The sequence below is a fragment of the Nelusetta ayraudi genome, unplaced genomic scaffold, assembly GCF_046127955.1.
Source record: "Nelusetta ayraudi isolate G7.1 ecotype Tasmania unplaced genomic scaffold, CSIRO-AGI_Nayr_v1 ptg000081l, whole genome shotgun sequence".
In the NCBI taxonomy this organism is placed as follows: domain Eukaryota; kingdom Metazoa; phylum Chordata; class Actinopteri; order Tetraodontiformes; family Monacanthidae; genus Nelusetta; species Nelusetta ayraudi.
In genome coordinates, this window is record NW_027466131.1 from 62,453 (window position 1) to 71,312 (window position 8,860).

Here is an 8,860-nt window from a genome sequence, read left to right on the forward strand (position 1 = left end):
TTTCTTTTTTTCTTTTTTTTCCTTTTTTGTCTTTTTTTCTAGCCCCAACCCTGACCCTAACCCTTAACCTAACCCCTTGGACCCCACGCCTAAACTGAAGGTCACTGACCCCACGCCTAACCCTAACCTCCACGCCTAAGCTGAAGGTCACTGACCCCACGCCTAACCCTAACCTCCACGCCTAAACTGAAGGTCACTGACCCCACGCCTAACCCTAACCTCCACGCCTAAACTGAAGGTCACTGACCCCACGCCTAACCCTAACCTCCACGCCTAAACTGAAGGTCACTGACCCCACGCCTAAACATAAGGTCACTGACCCCCTGACTTGCCCACCCTCCCTCTTTTTCTAACCCTAACCCAGGCCCTCACACTAAACCTAACCTCAGTGCCCCCACACCTAACCACAAGGCCCCCCACCTCACGCCTAATCTGAAGGCCAATTGCCCCCCTCCCCCCTCTCCCCCTCTCCTTGCTCACCCCCTCTCCCTCTCTCTCTCTCTCTCTCTCTCACACACACACACACACACACACACACACACACACACACACACACACACACACACACACTTCTTTCCTCTCCTTCACACTCTCACTCACCTCCTGATGGCCGCACGCCGCCGACCGGAGCCCCACACGGGCCTTCCCAGCATCCTGCCAAAGACTAGAGAAAAGTTGAAATGTGGTTTCATTCATGTATTCGTACCTGAGGCTCATGCACGCTCTCCACCTTGACCATGTACCCACTGTATTTTTAGTTCGGTTCTTTAACTTTAATTGTACTTACACTGTTTGCCCAATAGTGGGCACTGTTTACCTGGCCAGACAGAGAGGGCTTGCCAGGAACAGCTCTCCGCGAACCTGGCCAACTCTCGCGGGGTCCCCCGAGACTCTCGGCCCCACGGGAGCGACCAATCGGAGCCACCCCTGGCTCCCCGCTCTTTTCGAGCAACCACAGCGCTCTGCAAAAAGCAATCGGCATTCATCACCGCTCGTTTTCAGTGATTTATGCATGTTACAATCATTCTGCAATTTTTTTGTTCATCGTTCTTGTTGCCTAGCCTGAAGAAGACCCAGCAGGGTCGAAACGTCGCGATCAGGCAACATTTCACCCGCCTTTTCTTTCTTTTTTAATTTTTTTTCAAATTTCATGCAGCACTTTTTTGCTCCCATGGCTCCCCTCCTGGGACTTTGTAAATAAAATTCCTGTCCAATAAATCACCCTGAACTATCACTGGACTCTGCAACTCTTCATCCTGCCCGGGTAAGAGAACTTTTTTTCACCCCCCACGCTGCAACCCCTCGGGCGAGACTTACGGCTCGACCCGCTAGCATGAGCAGCTACTTCCGGGACGATCGCCATGACCGGGGGCGCCCCCAGCCCCCGGCGAACCAGCGCCGGCATCGGGATTGGAGCCGGGGGGCACGGATGGACCGTGCCATCCCCGATCCCCCCTTACGGGGGGACCGGGCACAACACCCTCGTCCTAACCCTAGCTTCAGCCTTATTTCAATGCAAGTCTATGGGGTGAAATTTCAACTTTGTCCTAGAGACATGGGGCCACTTGCTCTTTCATCAGGAGCCCCCAAGAAGCGCCCACAGCAAATTTGGGGCTTCTAGTACTTGAGGAACCCTAACCCTAATCTTAACCCTAACCCTAACCCTAACCCTAGCTTCAGCCTTATTTCAATGCAAGTCTATGGGGTGAAATTTCAACTTTGTCCTAGAGACATGGGGCCACTTGCTCTTTCATCAGGAGCCCCCAAGAAGCGCCCACAGCAAATTTGGGGCTTCTAGTACTTGAGGAACCCTAACCCTAACCCTACCCCTAGCTTCAGCCTTATTTCAATGCAAGTCTATGGGGTGAAATTTCAACTTTGTCCTAGAGACATGGGGCCACTTGCTCTTTCATCAGGAGCCCCCAAGAAGCGCCCACAGCAAATTTGGGGCTTCTAGTACTTGAGGAACCCTAACCCTAACCCTAACCCTAGCTTCAGCCTTATTTCAATGCAAGTCTATGGGGTGAAATTTCAACTTTGTCCTAGAGACATGGGGCCACTTGCTCTTTCATCAGGAGCCCCCAAGAAGCGCCCACAGCAAATTTGGGGCTTCTAGTACTTGAGGAACCCTAACCCTAATCTTAACCCTAACCCTAACCCTAACCCTAGCTTCAGCCTTATTTCAATGCAAGTCTATGGGGTGAAATCTCAACTTTGTCCTAGAGACATGGGGCCACTTGCTCTTTCATCAGGAGCCCCCAAGAAGCGCCCACAGCAAATTTGGGGCTTCTAGTACTTGAGGAACCCTAACCCTAATCTTAACCCTAACCCTAACCCTAACCGTAGCTTCAGCCTTATTTCAATGCAAGTCTATGGGGTGAAATTTCAACTTTGTCCTAGAGACATGGGGCCACTTGCTCTTTCATCAGGAGCCCCCAAGAAGCGCCCACAGCAAATTTGGGGCTTCTAGTACTTGAGGAACCCTAACCCTAATCTTAACCCTAACCCTAACCCTAACCCTAGCTTCAGCCTTATTTCAATGCAAGTCTATGGGGTGAAATCTCAACTTTGTCCTAGAGACATGGGGCCACTTGCTCTTTCATCAGGAGCCCCCAAGAAGCGCCCACAGCAAATTTGGGGCTTCTAGTACTTGAGGAACCCTAACCCTAATCTTAACCCTAACCCTAACCCTAACCGTAGCTTCAGCCTTATTTCAATGCAAGTCTATGGGGTGAAATTTCAACTTTGTCCTAGAGACATGGGGCCACTTGCTCTTTCATCAGGAGCCCCCAAGAAGCGCCCACAGCAAATTTGGGGCTTCTAGTACTTGAGGAACCCTAACCCTAATCTTAACCCTAACCCTAACCCTAACCCTAGCTTCAGCCTTATTTCAATGCAAGTCTATGGGGTGAAATTTCAACTTTGTCCTAGAGACATGGGGCCACTTGCTCTTTCATCAGGAGCCCCCAAGAAGCGCCCACAGCAAATTTGGGGCTTCTAGTACTTGAGGAACCCTAACCCTAACCCTAACCCTAGCTTCAGCCTTATTTCAATGCAAGTCTATGGGGTGAAATTTCAACTTTGTCCTAGAGACATGGGGCCACTTGCTCTTTCATCAGGAGCCCCCAAGAAGCGCCCACAGCAAATTTGGGGCTTCTAGTACTTGAGGAACCCTAACCCTAATCTTAACCCTAACCCTAACCCTAACCCTAGCTTCAGCCTTATTTCAATGCAAGTCTATGGGGTGAAATTTCAACTTTGTCCTAGAGACATGGGGCCACTTGCTCTTTCATCAGGAGCCCCCAAGAAGCGCCCACAGCAAATTTGGGGCTTCTAGTACTTGAGGAACCCTAACCCTAATCTTAACCCTAACCCTAACCCTAACCCTAGCTTCAGCCTTATTTCAATGCAAGTCTATGGGGTGAAATCTCAACTTTGTCCTAGAGACATGGGGCCACTTGCTCTTTCATCAGGAGCCCCCAAGAAGCGCCCACAGCAAATTTGGGGCTTCTAGTACTTGAGGAACCCTAACCCTAATCTTAACCCTAACCCTAACCCTAACCGTAGCTTCAGCCTTATTTCAATGCAAGTCTATGGGGTGAAATTTCAACTTTGTCCTAGAGACATGGGGCCACTTGCTCTTTCATCAGGAGCCCCCAAGAAGCGCCCACAGCAAATTTGGGGCTTCTAGTACTTGAGGAACCCTAACCCTAATCTTAACCCTAACCCTAACCCTAACCCTAGCTTCAGCCTTATTTCAATGCAAGTCTATGGGGTGAAATTTCAACTTTGTCCTAGAGACATGGGGCCACTTGCTCTTTCATCAGGAGCCCCCAAGAAGCGCCCACAGCAAATTTGGGGCTTCTAGTACTTGAGGAACCCTAACCCTAACCCTAACCCTAGCTTCAGCCTTATTTCAATGCAAGTCTATGGGGTGAAATTTCAACTTTGTCCTAGAGACATGGGGCCACTTGCTCTTTCATCAGGAGCCCCCAAGAAGCGCCCACAGCAAATTTGGGGCTTCTAGTACTTGAGGAACCCTAACCCTAATCTTAACCCTAACCCTAACCCTAACCCTAGCTTCAGCCTTATTTCAATGCAAGTCTATGGGGTGAAATTTCAACTTTGTCCTAGAGACATGGGGCCACTTGCTCTTTCATCAGGAGCCCCCAAGAAGCGCCCACAGCAAATTTGGGGCTTCTAGTACTTGAGGAACCCTAACCCTAATCTTAACCCTAACCCTAACCCTAACCCTAGCTTCAGCCTTATTTCAATGCAAGTCTATGGGGTGAAATTTCAACTTTGTCCTAGAGACATGGGGCCACTTGCTCTTTCATCAGGAGCCCCCAAGAAGCGCCCACAGCAAATTTGGGGCTTCTAGTACTTGAGGAACCCTAACCCTAACCCTAACCCTAGCTTCAGCCTTATTTCAATGCAAGTCTATGGGGTGAAATTTCAACTTTGTCCTAGAGACATGGGGCCACTTGCTCTTTCATCAGGAGCCCCCAAGAAGCGCCCACAGCAAATTTGGGGCTTCTAGTACTTGAGGAACCCTAACCCTAACCCTACCCCTAGCTTCAGCCTTATTTCAATGCAAGTCTATGGGGTGAAATTTCAACTTTGTCCTAGAGACATGGGGCCACTTGCTCTTTCATCAGGAGCCCCCAAGAAGCGCCCACAGCAAATTTGGGGCTTCTAGTACTTGAGGAACCCTAACCCTAACCCTAACCCTAGCTTCAGCCTTATTTCAATGCAAGTCTATGGGGTGAAATTTCAACTTTGTCCTAGAGACATGGGGCCACTTGCTCTTTCATCAGGAGCCCCCAAGAAGCGCCCACAGCAAATTTGGGGCTTCTAGTACTTGAGGAACCCTAACCCTAATCTTAACCCTAACCCTAACCCTAACCCTAGCTTCAGCCTTATTTCAATGCAAGTCTATGGGGTGAAATCTCAACTTTGTCCTAGAGACATGGGGCCACTTGCTCTTTCATCAGGAGCCCCCAAGAAGCGCCCACAGCAAATTTGGGGCTTCTAGTACTTGAGGAACCCTAACCCTAATCTTAACCCTAACCCTAACCCTAACCCTAGCTTCAGCCTTATTTCAATGCAAGTCTATGGGGTGAAATTTCAACTTTGTCCTAGAGACATGGGGCCACTTGCTCTTTCATCAGGAGCCCCCAAGAAGCGCCCACAGCAAATTTGGGGCTTCTAGTACTTGAGGAACCCTAACCCTAATCTTAACCATAACCCTAACCCTAACCCTAGCTTCAGCCTTATTTCAATGCAAGTCTATGGGGTGAAATCTCAACTTTGTCCTAGAGACATGGGGCCACTTGCTCTTTCATCAGGAGCCCCCAAGAAGCGCCCACAGCAAATTTGGGGCTTCTAGTACTTGAGGAACCCTAACCCTAACCCTACCCCTAGCTTCAGCCTTATTTCAATGCAAGTCTATGGGGTGAAATTTCAACTTTGTCCTAGAGACATGGGGCCACTTGCTCTTTCATCAGGAGCCCCCAAGAAGCGCCCACAGCAAATTTGGGGCTTCTAGTACTTGAGGAACCCTAACCCTAATCTTAACCCTAACCCTAACCCTAACCCTAGCTTCAGCCTTATTTCAATGCAAGTCTATGGGGTGAAATTTCAACTTTGTCCTAGAGACATGGGGCCACTTGCTCTTTCATCAGGAGCCCCCAAGAAGCGCCCACAGCAAATTTGGGGCTTCTAGTACTTGAGGAACCCTAACCCTAATCTTAACCCTAACCCTAACCCTAACCCTAGCTTCAGCCTTATTTCAATGCAAGTCTATGGGGTGAAATTTCAACTTTGTCCTAGAGACATGGGGCCACTTGCTCTTTCATCAGGAGCCCCCAAGAAGCGCCCACAGCAAATTTGGGGCTTCTAGTACTTGAGGAACCCTAACCCTAATCTTAACCCTAACCCTAACCCTAACCCTAGCTTCAGCCTTATTTCAATGCAAGTCTATGGGGTGAAATTTCAACTTTGTCCTAGAGACATGGGGCCACTTGCTCTTTCATCAGGAGCCCCCAAGAAGCGCCCACAGCAAATTTGGGGCTTCTAGTACTTGAGGAACCCTAACCCTAATCTTAACCCTAACCCTAACCCTAACCCTAGCTTCAGCCTTATTTCAATGCAAGTCTATGGGGTGAAATCTCAACTTTGTCCTAGAGACATGGGGCCACTTGCTCTTTCATCAGGAGCCCCCAAGAAGCGCCCACAGCAAATTTGGGGCTTCTAGTACTTGAGGAACCCTAACCCTAATCTTAACCCTAACCCTAACCCTAACCCTAGCTTCAGCCTTATTTCAATGCAAGTCTATGGGGTGAAATTTCAACTTTGTCCTAGAGACATGGGGCCACTTGCTCTTTCATCAGGAGCCCCCAAGAAGCGCCCACAGCAAATTTGGGGCTTCTAGTACTTGAGGAACCCTAACCCTAATCTTAACCCTAACCCTAACCCTAACCCTAGCTTCAGCCTTATTTCAATGCAAGTCTATGGGGTGAAATTTCAACTTTGTCCTAGAGACATGGGGCCACTTGCTCTTTCATCAGGAGCCCCCAAGAAGCGCCCACAGCAAATTTGGGGCTTCTAGTACTTGAGGAACCCTAACCCTAACCCTAACCCTAGCTTCAGCCTTATTTCAATGCAAGTCTATGGGGTGAAATTTCAACTTTGTCCTAGAGACATGGGGCCACTTGCTCTTTCATCAGGAGCCCCCAAGAAGCGCCCACAGCAAATTTGGGGCTTCTAGTACTTGAGGAACCCTAACCCTAATCTTAACCCTAACCCTAACCCTAACCCTAGCTTCAGCCTTATTTCAATGCAAGTCTATGGGGTGAAATCTCAACTTTGTCCTAGAGACATGGGGCCACTTGCTCTTTCATCAGGAGCCCCCAAGAAGCGCCCACAGCAAATTTGGGGCTTCTAGTACTTGAGGAACCCTAACCCTAACCCTACCCCTAGCTTCAGCCTTATTTCAATGCAAGTCTATGGGGTGAAATTTCAACTTTGTCCTAGAGACATGGGGCCACTTGCTCTTTCATCAGGAGCCCCCAAGAAGCGCCCACAGCAAATTTGGGGCTTCTAGTACTTGAGGAACCCTAACCCTAACCCTAACCCTAGCTTCAGCCTTATTTCAATGCAAGTCTATGGGGTGAAATTTCAACTTTGTCCTAGAGACATGGGGCCACTTGCTCTTTCATCAGGAGCCCCCAAGAAGCGCCCACAGCAAATTTGGGGCTTCTAGTACTTGAGGAACCCTAACCCTAATCTTAACCCTAACCCTAACCCTAACCCTAGCTTCAGCCTTATTTCAATGCAAGTCTATGGGGTGAAATCTCAACTTTGTCCTAGAGACATGGGGCCACTTGCTCTTTCATCAGGAGCCCCCAAGAAGCGCCCACAGCAAATTTGGGGCTTCTAGTACTTGAGGAACCCTAACCCTAACCCTACCCCTAGCTTCAGCCTTATTTCAATGCAAGTCTATGGGGTGAAATTTCAACTTTGTCCTAGAGACATGGGGCCACTTGCTCTTTCATCAGGAGCCCCCAAGAAGCGCCCACAGCAAATTTGGGGCTTCTAGTACTTGAGGAACCCTAACCCTAACCCTAACCCTAGCTTCAGCCTTATTTCAATGCAAGTCTATGGGGTGAAATTTCAACTTTGTCCTAGAGACATGGGGCCACTTGCTCTTTCATCAGGAGCCCCCAAGAAGCGCCCACAGCAAATTTGGGGCTTCTAGTACTTGAGGAACCCTAACCCTAATCTTAACCCTAACCCTAACCCTAACCCTAGCTTCAGCCTTATTTCAATGCAAGTCTATGGGGTGAAATTTCAACTTTGTCCTAGAGACATGGGGCCACTTGCTCTTTCATCAGGAGCCCCCAAGAAGCGCCCACAGCAAATTTGGGGCTTCTAGTACTTGAGGAACCCTAACCCTAATCTTAACCCTAACCCTAACCCTAGCTTCAGCCTTATTTCAATGCAAGTCTATGGGGTGAAATTTCAACTTTGTCCTAGAGACATGGGGCCACTTGCTCTTTCATCAGGAGCCCCCAAGAAGCACCCACAGCAAATTTGGGGCTTCTAGTACTTGAGGAACCCTAACCCTAATCTTAACCCTAACCCTAACCCTAGCTTCAGCCTTATTTCAATGCAAGTCTATGGGGTGAAATTTCAACTTTGTCCTAGAGACATGGGGCCACTTGCTCTTTCATCAGGAGCCCCCAAGAAGCACCCACAGCAAATTTGGGGCTTCTAGTACTTGAGGAACCCGGCCACTTGCTCTATCATCAGGAGCCCCCAAGAAGCGCCCACACCAAATTTGGGGCTTCTCGTACTTGAGGAACCCTAACCCTAACCCTAACCCTAGCTTCAGCCTTATTTCAATGCAAGTCTATGGGGTGAAATTTCAACTTTGTCCTAGAGACATGGGGCCACTTGCTTTTTCATCAGGAGCCCCCAAGAAGCGCCCACACCAAATTTGGGGCTTCTAGTACTTGAGGAACCCTAACCCTAACCCTAGCTTCAGCCTTTGGGCCATTTCCAATTCCTCCCTCAATCTCAATCCTCGCCCTTAACCCTCAATCTTTTTAGCCCTCAATCTTGCCCCTCAAAAATAAGTGTAAGGGTATCTTGTGACTTAGAAATGGGGCACCCCTTAAGTGCAGTTACGTCTTCAGACTGTAGGGGGCGGCCTTACGCCAAAACTGTGTCCAGTCTGTCAAGAAGACGACGACGACGAAGAAGGAGAAGAAGAAAAAGACAAAGAAAAAGGAAGAAGTCCTCCATCGCTACACAACGAGGTATACAAGTAACGTGAAGCCAGGACCGCCGGTCATGC